Below are 27,723 nucleotides of genomic sequence, written 5' to 3' on the forward strand. Positions count from 1 at the left end.
CACTCTTTGGCCTGTTTGTTCTCAGTCTCCTACAGTGTTCTAATGTAGCTCAACACAAACCTGAGGAATAGCATCCTACATTTCAATTAGGTATTTTACAACCTGTCAGACTCAAGAGTCCAACCGTTTCAACTCATCACCACACCCATTTATCGGACAGTGATTGGGAGCAATGATTCTGCTATTGCCATTTGTTGTCCCATATAACCCCAGACAAAAACTCAAGGACCTGATTTGAATAATGACCCGGTCTCCCTGCTCTCTGGAAGAAAATTCTGATGCCTAACAACCCAAGAAATTTCTCTTCATCTGCATCTTAAATGGGAGACCGTTATTTTTAAACCATACTCCTTAATTCCAGATTCCCCTACAAGAAACATTCTCTCAGCATCTGCCCTTTCAAGCCCCCTCAGATTTTTATAGGTTTTGATAAGATTACCTTTCATTTTTCTAAATGTAAATGCCCAATCTCCTCAATCTTTTCTCATAAAATTGAGGAGCAAATCTGTAAGGAGATTACAGATACCTCCAAGAAAAATAGGATGGTATTAGTCGGAGATTTTAACTTTCCCAACATTGACTGGGACAGCCATAGTATTAGAGGGTTGGATGGAGAGAAATTTGTTGAGTGTATTCAGGAGGAATTTCTCATTCAATATGTGGATGGCCCGACTAGAGACGGGGCAAAACTTGACCTCCTCTTGGGAAATAAGGAAGGGCAGGTGACAGAAGTGTTAGTGAGAGATCACTTTGGGACCAGTGACCATAATTCTATTGGTTTTAAGATAGCTATGGAGAATGATAGGTCTGGCCCGAAAGTTAAAATTCTAAATTGGGGCAAGGCCAATTTTGATGGCATCAGGCAGGAGGAGTCTGTGAGAAGGCAAAGGGACATCTGGTAAGTGGCACGCTTTCAAAAGTGTGTTAACCAGGATTCAGGGGAAGTACATTCCTCTTAGAGTGAAGGGCAAGGCTGGCAGAAGTAGGGAACCCTGGATGACTCGGGATACTGAGGCCTTGGTCAAGAAAAAGAGAGAGACACATGGCATGCATAGGCAGCTGGGGTCAAGTGAATCCCTTGGAGTATAGGGGGTGTAGGAGTAGAGTTAAGGGAGAAATCAGGAGGGCTAAAAGGGGACACGAGATTGTTTTGGCAGATAAGGCAAAGGAGAATCCAAAGAGCTTCTACAAATACATAAAGGGCAAAAGAGTAACAAGGGAGAGAGTAGGGCCTCTTAAGGATCAACAAGGTCATCTATGTGCGGATCCACAAGAGATGGGTGAGATCCTAAATGAATATTTATCAGTATTTACTGTTGAGAAAAGTATGGATGTTAGGGAAATAAATAGTGATGTCTTGAGGAGTGTACATATTACAGAGGTGGTGGTACTCCAAGTCTTAAAGCGCATCAAGGTAGATAAATCCCTGGGACCTGATAAAGTGTATCCCAGGACATTGTGGGAGGCTAGGGAGAAAATTGCGGGTCCCCTAGTCGAGATATTTGAATCATCGATAGTCACAGGTGAGGTGCCTGCAGATTGGAGAGTGGCAAATGAGTGGCAAATGCTGTGCCTTTTTTTAAAAAAGGGCTGCAGGGAAAAGCCTGGGAACTACAGGCCAGTGAGCCTCACATCTGTAGTGGGTAAATTGTTGGAAGGTATTTTGAGAGACAGGATCTACAATCATTTAGAGACGCAAGGACTAATTAGGGACAGTCTGCATTGCATGGCTTTGAGAGTGGAAAATCATATCTCTCAAATTTGATTGAGTTTTTTGAAGGGGTAACCAATAAGGTAGATGAGGGCAGTGCAGTTGATGTTGTCTACATGGACTTTAGCAAGGCCTTTGACAAGGTACCGCATGGTAGGTTGTTGTATACGGTTAAATCTCACGGGATCCAGGGTGAGGTATCTAAATGGATACAAAATTGGCTTCTTGACAAACGTCATGATGTGGAGATGCCGGCATTGGACTGGGGTAAGCACAGTAAGAAGTCTCACAACACCAGGTTCAAGTCCAACGGGTTTATTTGGTAGCAAATACCATAAGCTTTTGGAGCACAGCTCCTTCGTCAGATGGAGTGGACTGTGCTCTGAAAGCTTATGGTATTTGCTACCAAATAAACCTGTTGGACTTTAACCTGGTGTTGTGAGACTTCTTACTGTTCTTGACAGAAGCCAGAGGGTAGTTGTAGAGGGTTGTTTTTCAAACTGGAGGCCTGTAACCAGCGGTGTGCCTCAGGGATCAGTGCTGGGTCCACTGTTATTTGTCATTTATATTAATGATTTGGATGAGAATATAGGAGGCATGGTTAGTAAGTTTGCAGATGACACCAAGATTGGTGGCATAATGGACAGTGAAGAAAGCTATCTCCAATTGCAACGGGATCTTGATCAATTGGGCCAGTGGGCTGACGAATGGCAGATGGAATTTAATTTAGACAAATGCGAGGTGATGCATTTTTGTATTTTGAACCAGGGCAGGACTTACTCAGTTAATGGTAGGGCGTGGGGAGAGTTACAGAACAAAGAGATCTAGGGGTACATGTTCATAGCTCCTTGAAAGTGGAGTCACAGGTGGACAGAGTGGTGAAGGTGGCATTCGGCATGCTTGGTTTCCTCGGTCAGAACATTGGATACAGGAGTTGGGACGTCTTGTTGAAGCTGTACAAGACATTGGTAAGGACACACTTGAAATACTATGCGCAATTCTGGTCATCCTATTAAAGAAAGGATATTATTAAACTAGAAAGAATGCAGAAAAGATTTACTAGGATGCTACCGGGACTTGATGGATTGAGTTATAAGGAGAGGCTGGATAGACTGGGACTATTTTCTCTGGAGCATAGGAGGCTGAGGGGTGATCTTATAGAGGTCTATAAAATAATGAAGGGCATAGATCAGTTAGATAGTCAATATCTTTTCCCAAAAGTAGGGAAGTCTAAAACTAGAGGGCATAGGTTTACAGTGAGAGGGGAGAGATACAAAAGTGTCCAGAGGGGCAATCTTTTCACACAGAGGGTGGTGAGTGTCTGGAACAAGCTGCCAGAGGTAGTAGTAGAGGCGGGTACAATTTTGTCTTTTAAAAAGCATTTAGATAGTTTACATGGGTATGATGGGTATAGAGGGATATGGGCCAAATGTGGGCAATTGGAATTAGCTTAGGGGTTTTTTAAAAAAAAAGGGCGGCATGGACAACTTGGGCCGAAGGGCCTGTTTCCATGCTATAAACCTCTATGACTCTATGGGCCCGATTTTACCATTGCGAAAACATGGTAAAGTCGGGTGTGAGGCCATTAACGCGATTCGCACCCGCGTCTGCGCAGATTGCCACTTTACCGAAACCCGGGAATGGCAGTGATTCGATTCGCGCCCAAAACGGGCGCAACGGCGATTTAAATGCATTTGCATGCATTTAAATTGAATTAATCTACTGCCCGCCCAACTTTATCAGCATTTCCCCCTTTACCACTGCGTTTGCCAATCCGGAACTGCGCCGTAATGGACCTGCTAAATAAAAGTCTGAACTGGACGCTCCAGCTGCTGAAGAGCACGTTCAGTGCTTCCAACTGCTTTCTGACTCAGATCGGTGGTGGTGGTGTTGGGGGGGGGGGGGGGGGAAGAGGGTGACAGGTCAGATCATTCCCTGGGTTGGGGGGGGGGCAGATCGTTGTCTGGTTTGGGGGGGGGGGGGGGGGGGGGGAGAGGGAGGCCCGATCGCTCACTGGTGAGGGGGGCAGATGGATCTCTGGTGGGGGGGGGCAGGGGGGTCTGCTGCCACTCTGCGGGTGGTCGGTGGGGGGGGGGGGTGGCAGGAGTGGCAAATCGGTCTGGGTAGTGGGGGTGTGGATAAGGGGGACAATGATGTGTGTGGGGGCCATCACTCCCGCTTGTCACTCCCGGGCCACTTTCTCCGGCCCGGGAGTGATCTGACACGGGCGCACTTTTCCAATTTTTTTTCCAACTGCGCAGTTCAGTGCTCCGATCGTTTCAGCCGCGTTAAGCCCCGCCCACAGCACGAATGGGACTAGCGATGTTTTTTTCAGGCTGAGTGCGTGTGGGGGCGCCTGAAAGCAGCTTTCTAAGTCGGATCTGCATTATGCCCAGATTCAGCACTTAGAATGAAAATGGTAAAATCGGGCCCTATGACTCTATCTATCCTTTCATCCCAGAAAATCAGCAGAGTGAACCTTTACTGAATTGCTTCCATATCAAATATATCCTTCCATAAGTAAGGGAACCAAAACTGTACACAGCACACCAAGTGTGATCTGACCAATTCCCCGTACAGTTATAGCAAGACTTTCCTACTTTATAGTCCAACCCCTTGAAATAAAGGGCAACATTCCATTTGCTTTCCGAATTACTTGCTGTGTCTGCATGCTAACTTTTTGTGATTCATGTACAAGGATACCCAGATTCCTCTGTACTGCAGCAATCTGTAGTCTCTCTCCATTTAAATAATATTCTGCTTTGCTATTCTACCCAAGTGGATAACCTTGTATTTTCCCACATTCTATCTGCCGAATTTTCACCACCACACCTCTTTGCATGATTTTGTATCCTCAACTTTCTTCCCTACCCATCTTTGTTTCATCGACAAATTTGGCTACAATACAGCAATTCCTTCATCCAATGTAAATAACAATACAGCACAGGAACATGTCCTTTGGCCCACCAAGCCTGTGTCAATTGTTAATCCTTATTTAGACCCACTACTTACTGCCCATATGCGATTTCTATCTTTCTATTCGCCTCCTGTCGAGTGTCTATCATGATACTCCTTGGACGTTGCTAACGTGCCTGCTTCTACCACCTGGCAGCACATTCTAGGCCCCCACCACCCTGTGAGAAAAACTTTCCCCCTCTCACCTTGAACCTTTGCTCTTTTGTAGTTGACCTTTCCACCCTGGGAAAAAGCCTCTGACTATCCACCCGATCTATGCCTCTCATAATTTTGTCGACCTTTATCAGGTTGCCCCTCAGCCTCCATTTTTCCAGTGAACTGAGTTTATTCAACCTCTCCTGATGCCTCAAAAACATCCAGACCAGGCAACATCCAGGTAAATTTTTGCACTCCAAAGCATCCACATCCTTCTGGTAGTGTGGCAACCAGAACTGCACACAATGGAGGCGATTCTCCCATCGCGACCCGCAACTTTTCTAGCGGGTCGGGCTGGGAGATGCGCGTCATCGGCCTTGTTCCAGGATTTGTGCATGCGCTGGGAATGCATGTGCATCTTCCAGAGCCAGAGAACAGTTGGAGACCAGACCACGCTGGAAATCAGCAGGAAGGTAGGCAAGTCATTTGAATTTTTTAAAAATGTATTTTAAATATGTTTTACATTTTATTATCGGGAGCTTGCCAGTCCCGATTGAATCTCCCACCCCACCAGGAGTACTTCATTCCGGCGGGGTTTAAAAGTAGCTCCCCACATTCGAGGAACTAGCGGGAGACCCTGCTGGAATGAAGGGGGGCAATCGGACCCTTCCCTGGGGGGGGCCAGGCGGCGGGTACCCTGGACATGGGCACCCTAGCAGTGTCTCCTGGGCACCTTGACACTGCCCATCAGGCATCGGGCAGTGCCAAGGGAGCAGGGCCTACTGTGGGTGGGGCTCCCGCTGCCACTCTGCATGGCGATTGGTCTGGGATGGAAGGAAGGCAGCGATTAGGAGGGGGTGGTGGGAATCGCACTGCTGGGGGTGGGCTGGACATTGGGGCGCTCGGGGCAGCACTGCAGGGGTCCCAGGCTGGCCAGCATATGGGGAGACTGACAGATTGGGACCACTGCGCATGCGCAGAGTTCCAGAACTGTCAGACTCCAGCGCGAATAGGTCCCGCCCCCTGGGTTTTTAATGAGATTCACGATTGGGACCTCTGCAGTGCACAGAGTGGGAAGATTTGAGTGTGAAGTTGAACTGAGAAAACAGTGATCTCGAACAGTTTTCCCACCAATTCAGCACTTTTGGGTGAATCACCCCCAATATTCCAAATGTGACCTAAAGTTTTATACAGCTATAACATAACTTGCCAACTTTTATACTCTATGCCCCCACCAATGAAGGCAAGCATGCTGTATACTTTCTTGACCACCTTATCCACCTGTGTTGCCACTTTCAGGATCTGGGGACCTGTACTCCTAGATCCCTCTGTATGTCAACGCTCCCAAGTATAATGTATTCAGACTAAGAGGGAAGATTTCATAAATAGTTGAGGCCCCAGCACTGATCTTTGTCGCACTCCACTAGTCACAGCTTGCCATCCTCAAAGTAACCCATTTATCATAAATTTCCTGATAGTTAGCCAATTCATTATCCATGCTAATAAAATTAACCCCTTTGCCTTGCACAAAGCATCCCTTATTTCATTTAAACTCCTGGATTCCACCTTGTCGCAGGCCTCTTTTTACTTCCCTCTCCTCTCCCTTTCCTTGTTGTTGTTCTTGCTAAAAACCTGTTTCATCTCTAGCCTTTCCAGCCTGATGAAAAGTCATCCACCCGAAATTCTGCACCAGACCTTCCGATGCGAATCAGAAACCCTGGGGGCAATTCTCCCAAAAAAAATTCCAAGTGTCAAATTCGCGGGAAAACTGGAGTAATTCACGCTGTTTTTTTCAGTGGAAGTTCATACTAGAATCTCCCACACTTTGTGCAATGCAAAGGCCACCAGCGTGAATATCTTTAGATTTCAGGGGGCAGGGCCTAGTCACACCCAGGAGGCTGAAACCAGCGGACCTCTACACATGCACAGCAGCCTTGAACTGTCAGCCTCCCCGTTTGTGGCCAGCTCAATTGCTGGCCAGCCCGAGACACCCCCCAACCATTCCTGGTCCATCCTCGACACCTCCCCCCCCATCCTGGGTAGCACCGATCTCCAGCCCCCCCCCCCCTTTTGCACCTTAGGCAGTGCCAGGGGGCATCGGCTGGCACTGCCAAGGTGCCCGTGCCCAGGGGGCACCACCCCCCAGCAGCCCGACCCTCTGGGGAGCCCCGATTGCTCCAGCGGGGTCATCCCAGTAGTTCCCCGAAAATGGGGAGCTACTGTAAGTGAAATACTCTGGCGGGGTGGGAGAGACTAGCGGGCCCGGAGAATTCAGTCCCGGGCCCGCTAATAGCATTGAAATAACATTAAAAATAGATAATAAATCACTTACCTGGTCTTCTCACCTGTTTCCAGCGCAGATCTGACAACGCCAGAAATCGGAGCTCGGAGATGCACAGGTGGCGGGAATGCATGCACAAATCCTGCACATGCCCATGTAAGAGATTCTCACACCACGCTGCTCTAGAAAATTAACGCGGTGCAGTGGGGTGGGGTGGGAAACCCCCCCCCCCGCCTTGCTATTTCTGATCTGTATCAGACCAATAAGTGGCATGCACACTTACCTTCCACCGATATTTTAGGACAGTCTTCCACTGGAGGATCCTTCATATGCGACCTAGTGCAGCAAATCTAGTAGGGGCAGTGCAGAGAATCTGCACAGAAAACACGACCCCATTTCATGGCAGAAGTTAGATATTCTGGCAAGTGAAGAGTTTAAATGTCCCAAAGTGCTTTGAAAAAAGCTACAAAGGGAAATATACAGGGTAACTGGTTAAGGGGCTAGAGCATGTGGGTAGGGCAGGTTGTCAAATCAGGAGGAAGTTGGGTGGTGGTGGCTCGTCAGGTCAGATTGGAGCAGTGAGGGGGAAATCAGGAGTGTCAGTGTATAGTTTACCCAGATTTCTTTCTTGTCCAGTGACTATTCTGGTAAGTAAATCAAAACCAACTGAAGTCTCCAACTCTAACTGCCCATTAGGAGTTCAAAATTCCCAGGAAATACCCATGGAGCCCTCACATTGGGACTTCAGAGGGGTCCTGTAGCTCATCTTCTATGGTACATCCGGTTTCCCAACTATCCAGAGATCCGAAGATCTTGACTAGTATTTCTCTACATGCACATATTGCCTGACCTGCTGAGTACTTCCAGTATTATCTGTTGTCATTATGGACTGATTTTCTGTGATGAAATTAGCCCAACATTCTGTAATATTGTCTATATGCTTAACTTAATTGAACACCAGATGATCTTGCATCCGTATAGAATAACCACACTATAAAGTTATCATTGAAATTTAGCATTTACCTTTAGAAATATGGGTTGATTAATTTCATTAGAATGAAACTTGAACAACTTGCTTTGCAGATATACTTATAGAGTCAGATGTGAAATACAGTTTGGATAGTCAGGAGTAGCAGCAATGTTTCAGAAAACAAAGGCACATAGTACAGAAAACAAAGAGGTGCACGAGTGCAGTTTAAACAGGAGACTGCCAGATGGCTTTGCAAAGGAAAACACTCCATTTTGCTAGAAATGTGTTGGTACTGTTTTATTAAAAAGAGCAAACCATGGACCTGGAAAAATTCCCAGTTATTTGTATCTTACATATTTTTCCCTTCCACATTTTTTAAACAATGGTACTCTCTTTTCATTTTTAAGTTTAAAGTAATCACAAAGAAAATCTTTTACTTGAAACATGTTGGAAGCAGAACCATAGAATACAGTGCAGAAAGAGGCTATTCAACCCATCGAGTCTGCACCAACTCTCCGAAAGAGCATCCCACCCAGGCCAGAATTGAACCCAGGTTCCTGCTGTGAGGCAGCAGTGCTAACCACTGTGCCACCATGCCTTTAAGTTACATGATATTTGCATGGAAAAAAGATCAAGGGTGTCAGAAGCAAACAGGTCAGTTATAACTATTAGGGAAGAATATGTGGTCTCACAGCATTTATGCTGAAGTTACCTTTCCAACAGATCAGATCAATATTGGACTTAAAGACTGTTTTGTTAATCAATGACTTTGTTCTGTCCATTTTAGATCAGCCATATATCCTCTATGATCCTGTTGGCATTCTTTTGCTCATTTACCATCAATTGATTTTCATTTGACATGCTGTCCATTTACGGATAAGACACTATTTAGTCACTTAGGACTTTAGTCAAGCAGGCCGGAAATTGATTTCTTGATCTGCTGAGTGTTAGTTGATCTTAGCCTACTCCCTCCTGTGTCGGGCAGGATTGGTCAGCTGAGGTTCCACCTGCCTGTTTAGATGGACTTCAGCAGCACTTTGAAGAGGTAGCAAGAAGTTAGTATTCTAGTCAAGACCCCTCCTTGAACCAACATCGGAGGGCACATTATCAGGTAATTCATTCATAAACCCTATGTGAGATTCTGCTGTCAGCATAAATGCTCCCATATTTGCCTAATTAACACAGACACTTTTAGAAATCCAACACTTAAGGCACTCTAGAACAAAGAACCCATTATGGCATTATAATGGATCTGGGTGAAGAACTGGTTGTTGAAGGTGAAGATGTTGTGATCCAGGATGAAGCGGATGAGTTATAGAATTGCGTCTGGAGATTGGCAGTTGTCGGCGTTGTGTACTGAGGCAGTTGCAGCACAAGGACTTTCTTTTCAAACTTTAATTGAACATGCTTCCCTCTAACAGAAAACAGATACTGTAAAACATTGAGTCGTATTGCTAGAGCTAGAGCAATATAAAAAACTGCCAGTTTTTTCTGCCACAGTTGGAATCTTACGTAGTCAGAATACTCCCTTCTCTAACCTGAAATAATTTAGACCAGCCCGGTTTATTGATTGATTCAAAGTTCGTCATTTGGAAGAAATCTTTGGATTTAATCTTTATTCAAAAAGCAAGATCCAGATGGATTCCAAATGACATCCTCGGCACTCTACACCAGCATCCCCCACAACGACAGCATTGCTGCAACTGCCTCAGTACTCAATGCCGACAACTGCCAATCTCCAGACGCAATTCTATAACTCATCCGCTTCATCCTGGACCACGTCTTCACCTTCAACAACCAGTTCTTCATCCAGACACATAGAACAGCCATGGGGACCAAATTCACACCTCAATATGCCAACATCTTCGTGCACAGGTTCGAACAAGACTTCTTCACCGCACAGGACCTTCAACCGATACTACACTAGATACATCGATAACATTTTCTTCCTTTGGACTCACGGCAAATAATCACTGAAACAACTATATGATGACATCAACAAGTTCCATCCCACCACCGTGTGAACTACTCTCCAGAATCGGTTGCATTCTTGGACACGCGTACCTCCATCAAGGATGGTCACCTCAGCACTTCACTGTACCGCAAGCCCACGGATAACCTCACGATGCTCCACTTCTCCAGCTTCCACCCTAAACATACTAAAGAAGCCATTCCCTACGGACAAGCCCTCCATATACACAGGACCTGCTCAGAGGAGGAGGATTGCAACAGACATCTACAGACGCTGAAAGACCCCCTCATAAGAACAGGATATGGCGCTTGACTCATCGATCGACAGTTCCTATGCGCCACAGCAAAAAACCGCACCAACGTCCAAGATAAACACAGGACACGGCGGACAGAGTACCCTTAGTCATCCAGTACTTCCCCGGAGCGGAAAAGCTATGACGTCTTCTCCGGAGCCTTCAACATGTCATCGATGAAGACGAACATCACGCCAAGGCCATCCCCACACCCCCACTACTTGCCTTCAAACAACCGCGCAACCTCAAACAAAGCATTGTACGCCACAAACTACCCAGCCTTCAGGAGAACAGTGACCACGACACCACACAACCCTACCACAGCAACCTCTGCAAGATGTGCCGAATCATTGACAGATGCCATCATCTCATGTGAGAACACCATCCAGGTACACGGTACATACTCGCGACTCGGCCAATGTTGTCCACCTGATACGCTGCAAGAAAGGATTTCCCGAGGCATGGTACATTGTCGAGACCATGCAGACGCTACGACAACGGATGAATGGACACCACTCAACAATCACCAGGCAGGAGCGTTCCCTTCCTGTCAGGAAACATTTCAGCAGTCAAGGGCATTCAGCCTCTGATCTTCGGGTAAGCGTTCTCCAAGGTGATCTTCAAGCCACACAACAAAGCAGAATTGCCGAGCAGAAACTGATTTTTTAAAAAATCCAATTCAATCAAATCAATTTTAATTAGAGTCTCAACAAGTGAGACATTCCCGATCCAAGCTGACAAGACAGGGCTCTCACCTCCTGTCTTGGGCTTGATTTACATGATCCAAGCTGATTGGAGTAGGCATTACACCTCCTCCAAGGCTTGATCTCATTTGCATCTTAGCCAAAAGGCCGAGATGCCACTTTTAAAAGTTAATGATTTCAACCAAGTACAGCATGTCGATACCACACTTGATCTTAGCCAAAAGGCCGAGAAGTGATAGCCAAGTTCCACACACGAGGACGGCCTCAACCGGGATCTTGGGTTCATGTCACACTACTTGCCTGGGCTTGCAAAATCTCACTAACTGTCCTGGCTTGAGACAATTCACACCTCTTTAACCTGTACTTAACCGTCTCTCCAATCACACTGTCTGTACCTGTAAAGACTTGATTACCTGTTAAGACTCACATCCCAATCATTATCTTGTAATTGAGTACATTTTGTTATGCCCTGTTTGTGAACCCAAATCCCACTCACCTGAGGAAGGAGCAGCACTCCGAAAGCTCGTACTACCAAATAAACCTGTTGGACTTTAACCTGATGTTGTGAGACTTCTTACTGTGCTTACGCCAGTCCAATGCTGGCATCTCCACATCATTCTAAATCGAGACACCACCTGTGAACCCTTACTGGTGAAACTAGTCGATGCTCAAAAATGTCCCCACCAGATTCTGGATTATGATGGTGCAGGTGAAAAGGTAGATTTCAAAATGTTTTAGGAAGTTGCTCAAAATGCCTTTTATTATGCTGCTTCATCTAATTTCCACAATAATAATATTAGAAGAGCCAGTCAATTGGGATGTAAAGTCGTTAAGAAGCCTTAGCTTGATTCATGGTAGAATGCTGCTGAGTCCTCAACTCCCAAGCTAATTTCATAAACAACACTCTTCAAATCGCCTTGCACAGAGAAGACAGCATGTTTTTTTTCAGCGAGCTGCTCTAATACACACTAATCACAATGGAACCATCTTTGTTAAAATTCAAAGGCATATTTTGTTAGATAAACAAAGCTGTTCCACAGCAGGTCTAAACTTTGTAGCAGTTGAGGGAGCATAAAATGATAAAGGGCACACCTCCAGAAGGATGACCACTACAAACTACTCCCTAATTGTTGCAGAATCTATGCTGCATCTGCATGGCTATCATCGGCAGCATCTCACCTGCCACTCCTTGAGATGTGGAGTGGAGAAACACTCAGAAGGTTCTTAACCAAGATGAGATTTGTCAAAACTAAAAATACAAGACTAAAAATAACACAGATACTGCAGGCTCAAAGTGCTAAATCCAGACGGCTTGGGCTGGTAGCAAACGACAAAGACAGAAAAGCTGGAAACACAGCCAGGAAGGCAGTTTTATTTTAGGCAGCTTGTCATACTCCTCTAATTAATTCTCTAACTTCTTCTACATTTGAAGGCAATTGATCCAAAACATTAACACCGCTTCCCTCCACGAGCTGCCTGACCTGCAGAGTGTTTTGAGCATTTTCTGTTTTTAATTTTCAATTTCCAGCAACTGTGTATTTTGCTTTTGAACAATGAGGCACCAGGTCAGTCTTTCATTAAGAGACGCCAACACAGTAAATCTGTAATTAAAATTTTCAAGATTAGGAGATCTTAAATGATACAACAAATAACTCGGATTACCTACTTCTAGACCAGCACCTGATGACTAAATCTAAAGGAGGGAAAGCAAGGTACAAAAAAGGCTGAAGTGGGGGAGTCCCTAATGGATTGATTTGCAAACCTATAAAAAGTGTTTTCTTATCTAGATAATACATTTAACTAAAGCCAGTGAACATCACTGTTGCAGACTTCGAGCTTTACTTTGAGTTTTTCTGACTTTTAAATCCCAGAATATGGTTTTGCCATTTTCAACTGATCTGCACTCCGTAGGCCTAATTCTGCTTTTCGAAGGAATACATATATTAATACAAGTGCAGTTCTTTTACATTGGCTTCCCAGGCAGCCATTTAACACAAGGCATTTCACTCCCACATTAAGCTGCCAGGTTTGCTCCCAGGAAAACTATCCATCATCAGATTATGAAAATGGCTGAGATGAGTAAAACTGTACTAGAACAGTGTAACCAAACCAATGCCGTTAATCACAGGTATTTTCAAAATTACCAATTACATCTATGGGCAGTAATAGGTAAACAATAATAATCAGCTTTTTAAAAAAAATAAAAAGTCGAACGATTAAAGATACTTTAAAAATAAATGAACCAGTGTTTCATTGGGGTTAAAGTCTAACTGAGCATTTGTACAGAGTTGGTAAATTAGTGCTCGCAACAAGTCACAAGCTCTTTCCATCCATCTCCTTCCCACCTCCCAATTACAGGAACGCAAAACTACAAGACTTTTTGGAGTATAAAGTTAAAACAAATGCGGCAGGGAACCCACCATGTCTGTTCTTGTACCATGTGCTGAGAGAGAAACTGGGTCAAGCTATAGTCAGGCAGAACAAACAGCTGCAGTCCTCCAGGCTGGCAAAACTCCAAAACAGCAGACCTGGCAAAGGAGGAAGCGAGACGCCAGCCTCTCACTCTGTTTTGTTGTGAAATGTGAGAATTTTTTTTTTGCTTTGCCTTCTCAACCGCTTCCCCCAAGAAAGGAAGAAAACCTGCAGTTTGAATTTGTCATCAACAAAATTTTTGGATGACTTTTTTTTTAAATGCCCCCCCCCAAAAAAAACTGAGCCAGCCATCAGTTTTGCTGTTTATTTGAAAAGCAACCAACAAAAGAGCCTTAGCACCTGGATGGAGTGAGTTACAGGGATGTAACATAATCAAGGAGCTCAGATGACATGAACCAGAGGCTGGTACAGCTTTGTAGCACATAATTCAAAATAGCTTTCTTCTTGTTTCATATAAAAATACATACCAAATTTCATGAGAAAAAAGTCAGTTACTAAGATTGCTGTTGTCTACCAATGTATGGTTTGTCAACACCTGAAAAGATACTAATTTTCAGTGATAGAATATAAAATATTCAGAAACTAGAATTTTAAATACAAAATGAGAAATGAAAGATCAGAGTTATACATATTTCTAAGATAAGACTGCTAAAAGTTGCTACAACTAGGTGAGAATGGGTGGACTGGCTCCCCCCCGTTCAACCTCCTTGGTTGGTCACAAAGGTTTACGTTTATTTTTATGAGAATATGCTTTTTTCAAATCAGAATGTACTTAACTATTTAACCTGTATAAAGAGCCAGTCAAACAGGTTTTCTGGAGTCAATGAACGATCAACTGTTATAACCACTAAAGCAGAGAATAACAATAAAAAGACAACATCAAGCATTCAGCCCTCATGCAGTCATTTAGGCCCACACACACACACAGGTACCAGAAATAAGGGCAGTTTATAGAGTCCAATAAAGGGGGTTTTAAGTCCTTTTATTGTCATTGAGGTTTAGATTTTAAACACTGCAACCGATTTAGGTAGGTGGTTTCTTGGATGCAGAGGCTGAAAATTATGAGATTGTGGTTCACTGGATAAGTTTCTGGTACAGATGACTTCTCAAACTGGGTGACAGGCTTATTCCAAAAGTGAAAGAGCAGCTCTCAACTGGTCACTTTTCACACACCTCTAGGGTGATTTGTTGATTTCCCACCTTCACCTTGGAATGTGGCCTTGCATCTTTTAAGTTGTTTGTTCCATCTCAGTTCAAATTGCAAAAATTCCAGCTCGAAAGTTTTTTCTTCCCAAAAAAAACAGACGGGCATAGTCTTGTGGCAACACCAAAAGACAATTGTTTAGACTGATGCGGCTCCTGTGAATTAAAGCACTTGCACAGATTTGATGAGCCAACTAGTCTAAGCTTTGTGGGACAGCATCTTATTGTTCGTAGCCCCATGGAAGATCTCCCAAAATTAAAGATTGCTGGGGCAAAAAAGACAGACGTGCTATCTTTTCATCTTGCACTCCTCAGGACAGAATCACAACAAAATCAAATCTCAAAAGCTATAACAATTTATACTGCATGAGGAGGTTGTGCCGATTGGTTGGAAAGTGGACTCTGATAAAGGCATTGCCATGGAGAATGCGCCATGGAACAGTTAACAACCAAGCTTTTGTTTGAATTCAAAACAGGGAGGCAAATGATTGGTCATGACATCGACCAAGGGAAACAGCCATTCCATCAGTTTTCGTTTAGTTGAAAATAGCACAACACATGGATATATGTGGCCTCTAGCACGTGTAAGTGAGCTACACTGCGAGCTCAGCTGAATCTTAAATTTGATGTAGTTTCTTACCACATCTAATGTTGGACGCTATGCTCTGAATTTTGCAAGCACGAGCCGGTTGCGAGCAGCCATAGGGACATACTATTTGATATGATCCACCAGTCATTGGGACATTCAAATATGGCATCATATTGACACTGAAATTCATACATCACATTACTCATGCCTCTGGTAGGCAGAACATCTTTTGACTAGACAGCAGCATCCTTTTAGTGAAGAATGTCGCTTGGGTTGCAGCTGCATAGCATCAACGTGAAATAGCTAGCTTCACCTATTGCTCAAATTTTTAACACACCTTTTTCAGGGTTAATCAGAAGTAGACTGGGCCTAAAATGGCTGCCTTGAGCCCATTCAGCGCATGTACAGCAAGATGACTTGATCAGGGTAGCCATTATTGTGGAGGTTAGCTTTGATGCACCCTACTTCAGTCTCAAACTTGCATAATGAGCAAATGGCTCTATTTATCAGGTTGTCAATGAGGCCAATCTTATAGTAAGAACTATTACTGTTAAGAATACCAGCACATTGACCACTGAAGGTAGGCTATGATCAACAGTACTAGAGAACTCAATGGCAGATTTCTCAACTAGCGGGTCAAGGAAAGGAAGCTCATTTGCAGTATAAATTGCTGTTCCTTTGGGATTTGATATTCCTGCGATTCTGCCCTGATGAATACTAAGCTGATAGCATGTCCCTTGCTGTCAGTTCTCAAGTTCTGTACGACTTAGTGAAATTAAAGATCAAATGGTGCCAGGCAAACATCTAGTAAAATTAGCAATGATGTTTTTATTTTAGAAACAGTATTGCACCACTTTTTAAAAATATTTGTTCATTATTAGATGCAGCACACCAAAAAGATTTGATGGCCATGAATCTGCAATCGCTGGAGTCATAAGCAGAATTTCTTTTTCTAATTTTGCTACTGAATCAGCAATAGGAACAAACTGTAATAGGAGTTTGTAATGTGCCATGTATAGAGTTTTAACTATATCAATTGGACATAAATTAAAAAGGCTGCTCCTTTGGAGCAACTGATTCAATAGCAGCTTCAGAACAGGCCAAAAGGTCGTGAATGTAATCAATCTGTTCAAAATGTTGTTTTGTTTGGGAAGAGGAAAGAAAGGGGAAAGCAAAAAAAAAAAATCTATGGAGCCTTTTCTTCAGTCACAGTCAATTACATGGAAAAATACTGTGTCATACATCATATAATTACTATGTTTCCAAATACATGTTACTACCTAGTTACTGGGAGCTCATGGCCTAACCATGTGACCTCATATTGGGGCTATGGTACAGTCATTCTCGCACAGCTCCTTGGCCTCTTTCCTGCCCCCTTCTCCAATAAAGACATCACTGACCAAGTCAGTCCCTGGGTACTGCCAAACTTTGCTGCTCCTACTCAGCTCTCAGACCAATTCCCTTTCCCAATATCCTTTTAGATCTTGAAATGTACTCTGCCCAGCAGAGGCTCCAGCTCTCCACTCTAAACACAACACAGACGTTGCAAAACTGGACACTTGGGTACACCATCTTGGACTACACCCACAAAGTGGAGTCAACACGCCAGTCCCTCAACTTTGGATCACCCAACTCCATTCTGTTCTGTATATTCAGTGGGATTTAATTTCTGCTACTTTCAGATCCCGGCCCCCATCCCCCCCACCACCACCACTACCGCCTCCCCCCCCCCCAAAAAAAAAAGAATGCAAATAGTGGACTTTTTTTTATTTACACATAAGCATACACACAATATGCAAGGCAATAAAAGGAGAAAATACATAGAAAGAAATAGTAAAATTGAAGTTGAGATAGATAAAATAGAAAAATGAGAGACATTAAGGCAGACGGTGTTGAGAGGTATGGCTAAACTAAATAGAAAATACAAAAAGACTGAGAGCAGATGAAAATTAGAGTGGGAGACAGAGTTACAGGGAAGTATACTTTAAACAAAGAACAAAGAACAATACAGCACAGGAACAGGCCCTACGGCCCTCCAAGCCCGCGCCGCTCCCTGGTCCAAACTAGACCATTCTTTTGTATCCCTCCATTCCCACTCCGTTCATATGGCTGTCTAGATAAGTCTTAAACGTTCCCAGTGTGTCCGCCTCCACCACCTTGCCTGGCAGCGCATTCCAGGCCCCCACCACCCTCTGTGTAAAATATGTCCTTCTGATATCTGTGTTAAACCTCCCCCCCTTCACCTTGAACCTATGACCCCTCGTGAATGTCACCACCGACCTGGGGAAAAGCTTCCCACCGTTCACCCTATCTATGCCTTTCATAATTTTATACACCTCTATTAAGTCTCCCCTCATCCTCCGTCTTTCCAGGGAGAACAACCCCAGTTTACCCAATCTCTCCTCATAACTAAGCCCCTCCATACTAGGCAACATCCTGGTAAACCTCCTCTGTACTCTCTCCAAAGCCTCCACGTCCTTCTGGTCGTGTGGCGACCAGAACTGGACGCAGTATTCCAAATGCGGCCGAACCAACGTTCTATACATCTGCAACATCAGACCCCAACTTTTATACTCTATGCCACGTCCTATAAAGGCAAGCATGCCATATGCCTTCTTCACCACCTTCTCCACCTGTGACGTCACCTTCAAGGATCTGTGGACTTGCACACCCAGGTCCCTCTGCGTATCTACACCCTTTATGGTTCTGCCATTTATCGTATAGCTCCTCCCTACATTATTTCTACCAAAATGCATCACTTCGCATCTATCAGGATTGAACTCCATCTGCCATTTCTTTGCCCAAATTTCCAGCCTATCTATATCCTTCTGTAGCTTCTGACAATGCTCCTCACTATCTGCAAGTCCTGCCAATTTTGTGTCGTCTGCAAACTTACTGATCACCCCAGTTACACCTTCTTCCAGATCATTTATATAAATCACAAACAGCAGAGGTCCCAATACAGAGCCCTGCGGAACACCACTAGTCACAGGCCTCCAGCCGGAAAAAGTCCCTTCCACTACCACCCTCTGTCTTCTGTGACCAAGCCAGTTCTCCACCCATCTAGCCACCTCCCCCTTTATCCCAAGAGATGCAACCTTTTTCACCAGCCTACCATGAGGGACTTTGTCAAACGCTTTACTAAAGTCCATATAGACGACATCAACGGCCCTTCCCTCGTCAACCATTCCATGAATAATGCCATAAGACAAATGTTTTCTATTTTGTTTACAAAAATCCTATTGGAAACTGGATCTCTGACTTGTTAGAATAGAGATATTAATATTGTAATATATAAATGATGCACATTCCTTTCAGATTCCTTGATGAGTAAAACTTTTACACTACCTGGCGGAACAAAAAAAATGTCCGTGAACCCGATAGGAGTTGATATGTCCAATTCTATTTCCTATACATTCATCCCAGATCTGATTAGAGGGCTCTATGGACCAACATGGAGGTCTGGGAGAATCTTATTTCATAGGTAGTGCAGAGTTTGCACTATCAATGCTATAAAATGGAAAATTTGCATCTTTTTGATTGAAACTACTTGGACGCAAAGAGCAGATGGCCTTTTACAAAATACTTATTAAAATTGGGGTGGACTGGGGAAATTGTATTTACTTACCACCAGATCCTCTCAAAAAGTGTTTTACAAGACAGAACCAACTAGCCCATGGCAAGGTTCCACAAACAGCAAATAAAATTAACATTCATTTTTGTGATCTTGACTATTTGCTAGGTAACTCTGTTAGCAAAGTTATCAAGGGATATGGGGCAAAGAAAGACAGATAAATGGAGGTGAGGTTGAGGAACAGATCAGCCTTGACCTAATAGAATAGCAGAACAGGCTGGTGATGCTGAAATGATCTACTCCTACCCTATGCAAACTCAATGCTCTTCTGCAAATGATGCCTGTGGACATTCAGATATATAGGTAGGTAGGCCTTGGTTCATAATATCTACACCACCACCACACTCCCTTAATGGGGGAGGAGAAAAGGAGGATGGTGCAGATGAAGCAAACCTTCCAGACATAAAATGATAATATAAAGAGCCATGGGAAATAATCTTTTCCAGCTGAAAACTGGATGGGAATGATATACTCATAGTAAAATCTTATTTATGAATGTGCCAATGATTTTAAGATCTTACAATTTAGTGGCCAAATTTCATTGTTTTCCCTCATCTTCCCAACATATAACCAGTGCTTCATGTGGCGATAAATTCCAAATCTATAGTGGATCTCAATAAAAGAGTCTTTCCCCATGCTCAGTAATAGAATCATAGTCCTAGAGCCAAAGTGTAGAATGCAAAAATACTACATTAGATTAAATCAGCTAACATTACAGCAAATCAGTGCTCAAAATAAAAACCTTCCTAATCTAACAGAGAATGTTAGAAATATACAGCTCAGTTGGCATTTACAAAGGGGAGAAATTTTCTGAGGCGATGACCTCCCTCAGACATCAGGCCATAGTTTTTGGCTGTAAAAGTGCAGAGCTCAGATGAAAGATTACATCCAAAACATCAACTTGATGCTTGCTGATTCTAACTGACCTGGTGTGCATTTCCAAAATGTATTTTTGGAGATTTCCAACACATGATTTTCTTTACCCTTGCTTGTCCATATAACCAAGTGCGGCAGCAGGAGTATGTTTACCCAGGGGAGGGATATATAACAGTGAATCAATTTGTTAGTCTTCTTAAAAGGATTCGATAAGCTAGATCTTTTAAAAACTATAACTGTATAAAGTGCACTAAGAATCTTCATTTATTTCCAAGCCACCAATTTCGTACTACAAGAAAGTTTTACACTGGTCAAATACCTCTCCCAGGGAATAAAGTCTCCAGCAGCAGATGAGCACATGAAACTCAACAGAATAGAGAGAATGGGCATCTTAGGTTAGATGAGTACCTATTTCAGTTTTATGGTGAGTGTAACGCTTATGGACTGGGCAGGGCAGCAACGCACAAAATCATTTCTTGAAAGCCTGAATGAGCCAAGTGAATGACACTTCACACTCATCTTCAAACATACCGAGTCGTACCCTACTAGAAAATTACTGAACTTAAAATTAAAAGGTTTACTCTTGAACAAGGTGAACTCAGTGGAACTGTTAACTGCACAATAGATGTTCCATCGAGAAACTAGAATTTGTATGCCTTTTTTCACCATCTGCTCTAAAATCACCTTATCTAGTATGATGATGCTCATGAAGCTATTTGAGATATTTTAATATGCTATAGGCTCCATATAAATAAAAGCTGCTTTTGTTGTAGAAGATATCTGAAGTGCAGATACGACAATGCAGACTCCTGCACACACATTTGACAAATCTTCAGCTACCTGCCTCAATTTATTCGTATTTCAGGTCAAACCAGCTGACATTACACCTTTTGACCTCAAAATTTCTTAGAACATTTTGTTGGTAATCACCCAAGGTCTGAGGTTCACATCTGTGCTGAGGAAAGTTGACCAATTATTGTGTACACCAGTCTCTTTCATGTCATTCCTGCTGCTGTGATGACTACAAAGAATCTATTTTAATTTTGGAATGCAGAAATACCAATTTCACATAATTGGTCCTTGGTCAAAACCATCTGTGACTCTGGAAACAAATTAATTCTTCACAAATTTGTGAAGAAAACAAACATCATGACATTGGCACGGTGTTTCCACTCGTGAAGGAGTCCAAAACTAAAAAGGTAGTAAATACTAGATTGGCCCCATTAAACCAGTGTTTCTTTACTCAATAGTGAGAACGTGGAACTTGCTACCATATGGACTAGTTGAATAGCTCAGATGCATTTAAACAGAAGCTAGATAAGTACATAAAAGGTAAAATAAATAGAAGGTTTTGCTGATGGGAATTAAATGAAGGATGGCAGGTGGTTCTTAAGGAACACAAACACCAGCACAGATCTGCTTCTGTGCTTAGAATTCTACATAATTTTATACAAGTCAAATTACAATTTTATGGAAAGCAATACCACACCAAAAAGGGAGCGAATGAAGACAAGATAGTGAAAGGCAGTCCCAATTAACTCAATGCTGCATTTTAAAAAAGGGCAGCCCAAGAGCAGCCCTGTTGACAATGGTTTATAATATTTCATTTAGTCATATTTTTAAGGCAAACAGAAAATAGGATCAAATAAATATTTAGTATCAGCAAAATTAATGAACCTCTAAAATAATTCTAAATTTGTTCACAGCTATCAATGAAAGAGAGCAAAAGAGCATGGGGCAGAGAGAGAAAAAGGAAATAAACAGCACTGCACATTGCATTTCCTCCGCAATTTATTCAAATGCTAACTGGAGCTGCAAATTTAATAACGTGCAAATGAGTGGCAATAAATCTATATGCACCTTTCGCCTGCTACTGCTTTTCAGAGTTGACAACCCTTTCACATGAACAGCCATTCATAGCAGCACAAATGGAGAACACCACTTCAGTAGGGGATCAGGCAGCCACAATCAGGACATTGAAGAGCTTCAGCAGGTGGAAGACTCTAGTACATTCCAGGTTCAGGGTTTCTACTTGTCTCTTAGAATGATCTGCTTCTCATTATTTGAACTATGCTACAGTATGAAACTCCAGGGAAACATACGTGCTACGTGACCACAGCTCAAGACAATGGCTTCATTTTTATTGCAAGAAGCAGTCCTTTTAAGAAACTCCTTCCATACAAAACAGAATTATATTTAGAACAAATGACCAATTCAGCATCAATAAATTTGGGTCACTTAACTGATAGCAAGATAGTTAAGACTCAGTCTGACAAAATGCTCTCTTTTGGAATGCAAGATTTACAATCTTCAATTCTCTTCTGTGCTCCCTTTAAATATTCTGCCTAGGGCTGCCGGAATGGTCATTTCCAGACTTTAACACATCATTACAGAACACCTTAGTTGATTTATGATGCTGTAAGTTTTATGATTCTGTAGCAGGGTAATGGGATTAGAGTACCTAAAGAGTTAGTACTTGCACAGACACAATGAGCCCAAAAGTCTTTTCCTATGCTGTCATTTCTAGGAAGAATGTGTTTGACGAATTTACAAATTAGCATCAACATAGTTCAAACGGATAATGAACCAGAAGCACTTGGGACATCTTATTGCACTAGGGGTGCAACATATATACAAGTTGTTGTCCCATCTATCCTCCTACTTCCAAAAATTTTAAAGACATAGACAAGGCCACATTCGTTACGCAGCTCCAGTTGGAACACGATAATTATTTTCACAACTTGAATGCTTTGCAAGATGATCACTTTTTTTAAGTTAATGTAGTATGAAGATCAGTAAATTGGCTGTTGTGCTTGTACAACAGCTTGGCAACTTCCAAGGCCATATTTATCTGCCATCAGGCTTGGTCAAATGGCAGGATTTGTACTCATCTCCCAATTCCTAATCCAGTACTTATGTCAAGTGAATGGACGAGAACATGCAGATGGGATAAGGTGGAAAAATGTCTAGACAAAGGGTCATCCGGACTCGAAACGTCAGCTCTTTTCTCTCCTTACAGATGCTGCCAGACCTGCTGAGATTTTCTAGCGTTTTCTCTTTTGGTGTCAAGTTATCCACTTTAGCAGGAAAACAGAAATGCTAAAATGGAGAGAGATTGGGAAGTGTTGATGTCCAAAGGGAACTGAGTTCTTGTTCATATCACTGAAAGCTAGGAGGAAAATGGTACCTTAAACTTTATTGCAAGGGATTTGAGTACAGGAGTAAGGAAGTCTTGCTGCAATAGTATACAGCCCCTGAGACAGCATGCCTGGAGTATCATGTGAAGTTTTGGTCTCTTTATCCAAGGAAGGATAACTGATCAGAGGGCATGCAACAAAAGGCTCACCAGACTAATCTGTGGGATGATGGGATTGTTCTATGAGGATTGGGCCTGTATTCTCTAGGGTTTAGCAGAATGAGGGGCAACGTCATTGAAGTGTACAAAATTCCCAGGGCTCGACAGGGTAGATATAAGAAGGATGTTTCTCCTGGTTGGGGGGTGAGAACCAGGACACTGTCTCAGAATAAAAGGTAAGCCTAGTGTATTATCACTGGTCTAGGAATCCAGAGGACCCAGGTTTGAATCTCACCATGACAGAGTTCAATGAATTTCAACAAAAATCTGGAATTAAAAGTCCAATGCTGATCATGAAACCATTGCCAAAAAACCATCTGGTTCACAGAAAATCTGTTGTCCACACCTGGTCTGACCTATCACATGCGAATCCAGACCCACAGCAATGTGGTTGACTTGTAAATGCCCTCTGAAATGATCCAGCAAGCCACTCAGTTGTATCAAACTGCTACAAAGTCAATAAAATCTAAAAACCAGACAAGTCCATAAAAAGTAATGAAACCGGATGGATTAACTGGCATCGACCTAAGTGCTGGAAACCACAGCAGTAAACACAGCCCTGTTGACCCCGCAAAGTCCTCCTTAACATCTGGAGCCTTGTGCCCAAATTGGGAGAGCTGTCTCAGACTAGTCAAGCAATAGTCTGACAGTAGTCATACTTTCAGAATAATACCTTCCCAGACATCACCATTAAAATCCCTGGGAATATACCTTCCAAGCGACAGGACAGAGGTGGCAGCACAGCGGCATAGACAGGCGTTCAGTCTTCAACATCAACTAATCTAGAAACTCAAGGCTGGGGATCCATGAGGTGCTGTGGACAATTGGCAGCATCAGAACTGTACTCAACCACAATCTGACTTCATGGCCTGACATATCTCCCACTCTACCATTACCACCATGCCAGTGGATCAACCCTGGTTCAGTGAAGATCGCAGGAGGGCATGCCAGGAGCAAAGCCAGGCATATCTAAAAATGAGATATCAACCTGGTGAAACTACGACACAGGACTATTTGTGTGCCAAACAGCAAAGCAACAAGTAATGGACAAGAGCCAAGTGATTCCGCAACCAACGGATCAGATCCTAGCTCTGCAGTGCTGCCGCATCTAGTCACAAATTGGTATAGAAAGTTAAAGAACTCACTGAAGGAAGAGCTCCACAAATATCTCCACACTTACTGACGGAGGTGCCCAGCACATCAGGGCAGCAAATAAGGCTGAAGCATTTACAACAATCTTTAGCAAGTCAATGAGTCACCTTGGCCTCCTCCAGTGGTCCCCAGTGACACTGATGCCAATTCAACTCATTTCACATGATATCATAAGATGGCTTGGTTCCACCAGGGTCATTCAGCTACTGATCTCATTACAGCTTTTATTCAAACATGAACAAAGAGCTGAATTCCAGAGGCAAGATGAGAGTGACTGCCCTTGACATCAAGGCAAGGTTTGCTGAGTGTAGCATCAAGGAACTCTAGCAAAACTGGAGTCAATGGGAATCAACGGGGAAACACTTTGCTGGTTGGGAGTCATACCGAACACAGGGGAAGATAGTTGTAGTGGTCAGAGGTTAATCATCTCAGTTCCAGCACATCAATGTAGGAGTTCCTCAGGATAGTGTCCTAAGCCCAACCATTTCAGCCGCTTTATTAATGACCTTCATAAGGTCTTAAAGGCTTTTGACACTGTCAAATGCAAGGGATTAAGGAGTGTCCTCCTCCATTTGGGCTGCCCCCACAAGTTTGTCACCATACTCTGTCTACTCTACAGTGACACGCAAACCATGATCCTGACTAATGAATCCACCATACACATTCTGATTGGAGTCAAGCAAGGATGTGAGATCGCACCGATGCTCTTAATCTTTTTTGCTGCAGTGCTCCCTTGCGCCCTCAGCAAGCTCCCCACTGGAGTGGAACTAAACTACGGAACAAATAAGAATCTCTTCACCCTATTGCTTCCAGCAGGTTAGATCCAAGGCCATCCCATCTTCTATCATTGAATTACAGTATGCGGATGATGCTTGCATCTATGCAGACTCAGAGGCTGAGCTCCAAGCCATCAACACCTTCATCATGACTTAGAAGATCATGGACCTTACACTAAACATCCATAACAAAGGTTCCTCCCCAACCAGTTATCAAAATTCATGACGAGGCCTTGGATAACGTGAACCACTTTGCATACCTTAGGAACCTACTGTCAGCAAGGACCGACATCAACAATGAGATACCCACACCAAATGGACTGCAGCAATTCAAGAAAGCAGCTCACCACCAACTTCTTACCGGAAACTATTATGGGCAACAAATGCATGCCTAATAAACAAAATAAATGTTAAAAATTTAGGAGTTTCTGTACTGAGGGTTGTGAATCATTAAAATTCTGTGACCCATAGGGTTGGGGAGGCTCAGTCTTTGAGTATGTTTAAAGCAGAGGTTGGTAGATTTCTAGGTACCAATGATATCAAGGGATACAGAGACGGTGCATAAAGATGTTTTTGAGGTAGGATGATCAGCCATGATCTAGTTGAATGGGGTATTGGGTTCATGTCACACTATCTGTAACCCCCACAACTTGCCTGGATGTGCAAAATCTCACTAGCTGTCCTGTCTGGAGACAATACACATCTCTTTAACCTGTGCTTAATGCTCCGTCCACTCACATTGTCTGTATCTTTAAGACTTGATTAGCTGTAAAGACTCACATTCCAATCATTATTCATGTAAATTGAGTTTGTGTCTTTGTGCCCCGTTTGTGATCAGAGCTCCCACCCACCTGACGAAGGAACAGCCTGTTCTGAAAGCTAGTGGCTTTTGCTACCAAATAAACCTGTTGGACTTTAACCTGGTGTTGTTAAACTTCTTACTGTGTTTACCCCAGTCCAACGCCGGCATCTCCACATCATGACTAGTTGAATGGCACAGCAGGCTCGAGGAGTCAAATAACCTAATCCTATTATGTTCCGATAAGATCATTTATTCTCATTTACTTTAGAATGGCAGTTCACAACTTGTGTTTCACCAGGTGAAGAGATCAACACAATATTCCAAACATCTGCCATTGAAAAGTGTCATGTTTCTTTAAAAAAATCTTTACCAAATGTTTCAGTGTAATGGATTGTAGTTTTCTGCCTGTATCACTGTATAGTATTGGCCTAAATTCTTAAACCACTCAATGGTAAATTGTAATCAACTTAAAATTTATGCTTGATACAATGAGACTAGTCAATCTGTAAAAGACATGGAAATCATGACACGGTCTGTTTTTCACTGATGACTGATACTACAGTTATTTTGAGTTTATAAATAATGTGGCCATTCGAAGTTATTTGTAGATTGAAAGGTAATTACAGTTGAGGAAGGTTATGTCAGCCCATCTGAGTTCTGGAAAAATTCCTGAAGAGACCAAGTGCTACTTCCAATTCTAAATACTTCCAGGGTTTTCACTTCAGCAACTACCTGGAAGTCTATTCCATTATTCCTTGCATAAAGAACTTCCTGATATTTTTAGTCCAAACTTGTGTTTCAATCCAGTTTGAAGTATTTTTCTAGTTTTACCTTCTTCTACATCATTTATCTTAATTACCTCCAAGACCACTTCTCAGTTATCACTTTCCCAGGCTGATAAGTAAATCCAGTCTCTCTTCATAACTCGTCCATCGGATTGGCCTCATGGCATTTTTCTGCATTCCCTCAGACTACGTTAAAATGATTGCAACAAAATGTTACAGGCAAGTTACTGAAATGTAACTACACCGAAGAATAGCTTATAAACTATTGCCTTCACAGTCTCCAGGATTCCCTTTTCTAATAGCTTTACAAGGATGTGTATCTGAATGAAATGATCAGGCAAGGACAGAATAACCTCAGATTCTGATTTTCTTGTTGCCCAATCTGAATCAAACAGTTTGCCAAAGCTCAGCAAAAGGCTGACACATGAAACATAGATATTTGGCTGAAGTACCAGAAGGCAAATTATACCAATGTCTGAATGAATGAATATCTTTGTATGAGTCACTATCTTCAGGAGAGATTGAGAGAAAAGTGGAAACATTTAAGAAAAACATCAGATTCCGGTTATTTCATTAGACACCCTGGTTACTCTAACTTGTGTAACTAAGTTATTGTCAATGCAACAACCAAGTCTCAACTCAGTTACAGTGTCAGAGAGCATCAGTGAAAACAATCTACTAAAATTACACATAGGGGAGTTTACCAGTCACATACTAAAGCATAATAGATCATCCATTATTGTGTTTTTTTAAGTTAAAAAAAACATCAGTTTGACAAAGGAATGACCACTTTCATCATTTTTTCATTCTCCACTATGTACTGTGGGAATGTTTATAATGATTTCGTCTGAAACCCTTTTGATTTTTCAATCACAAAACTGCTCAAAATGTGTCAAATAAACAAGCGGCCCAGGAAGTCTGCCCTGGTTCTGTCATTCAGCAAGCTATTTCTTCAAGCCACAACTTGCATTTATACAGCACCTTTAATGTTGTAAAACATCAAGGCACTTCACAAGAGTATATCAAACAAACAATTGGCAAAAAAATCTACTATCTTCAAAGTAAGCGAAAACACAT

At 42.8% G+C, this 27,723-nt stretch overlaps 1 protein-coding gene and 1 pseudogene across 2 annotated transcripts in view; both read right to left on the reverse strand.

Moving 5' to 3' along the window:
* Positions 1 to 27,723, reverse strand: part of LOC144511281 (protein Jumonji-like) — a 444,126-nt gene that overhangs the window by 302,986 nt on the left and 113,417 nt on the right. The gene's annotated exons all lie outside the window — the stretch shown is intronic.
* LOC144482283 (U2 spliceosomal RNA) lies at positions 11,107 to 11,278 on the reverse strand (annotated as a pseudogene).

Source organism: Mustelus asterias, chromosome 2 (genome assembly GCF_964213995.1).
Source record: "Mustelus asterias chromosome 2, sMusAst1.hap1.1, whole genome shotgun sequence".
In the NCBI taxonomy this organism is placed as follows: domain Eukaryota; kingdom Metazoa; phylum Chordata; class Chondrichthyes; order Carcharhiniformes; family Triakidae; genus Mustelus; species Mustelus asterias.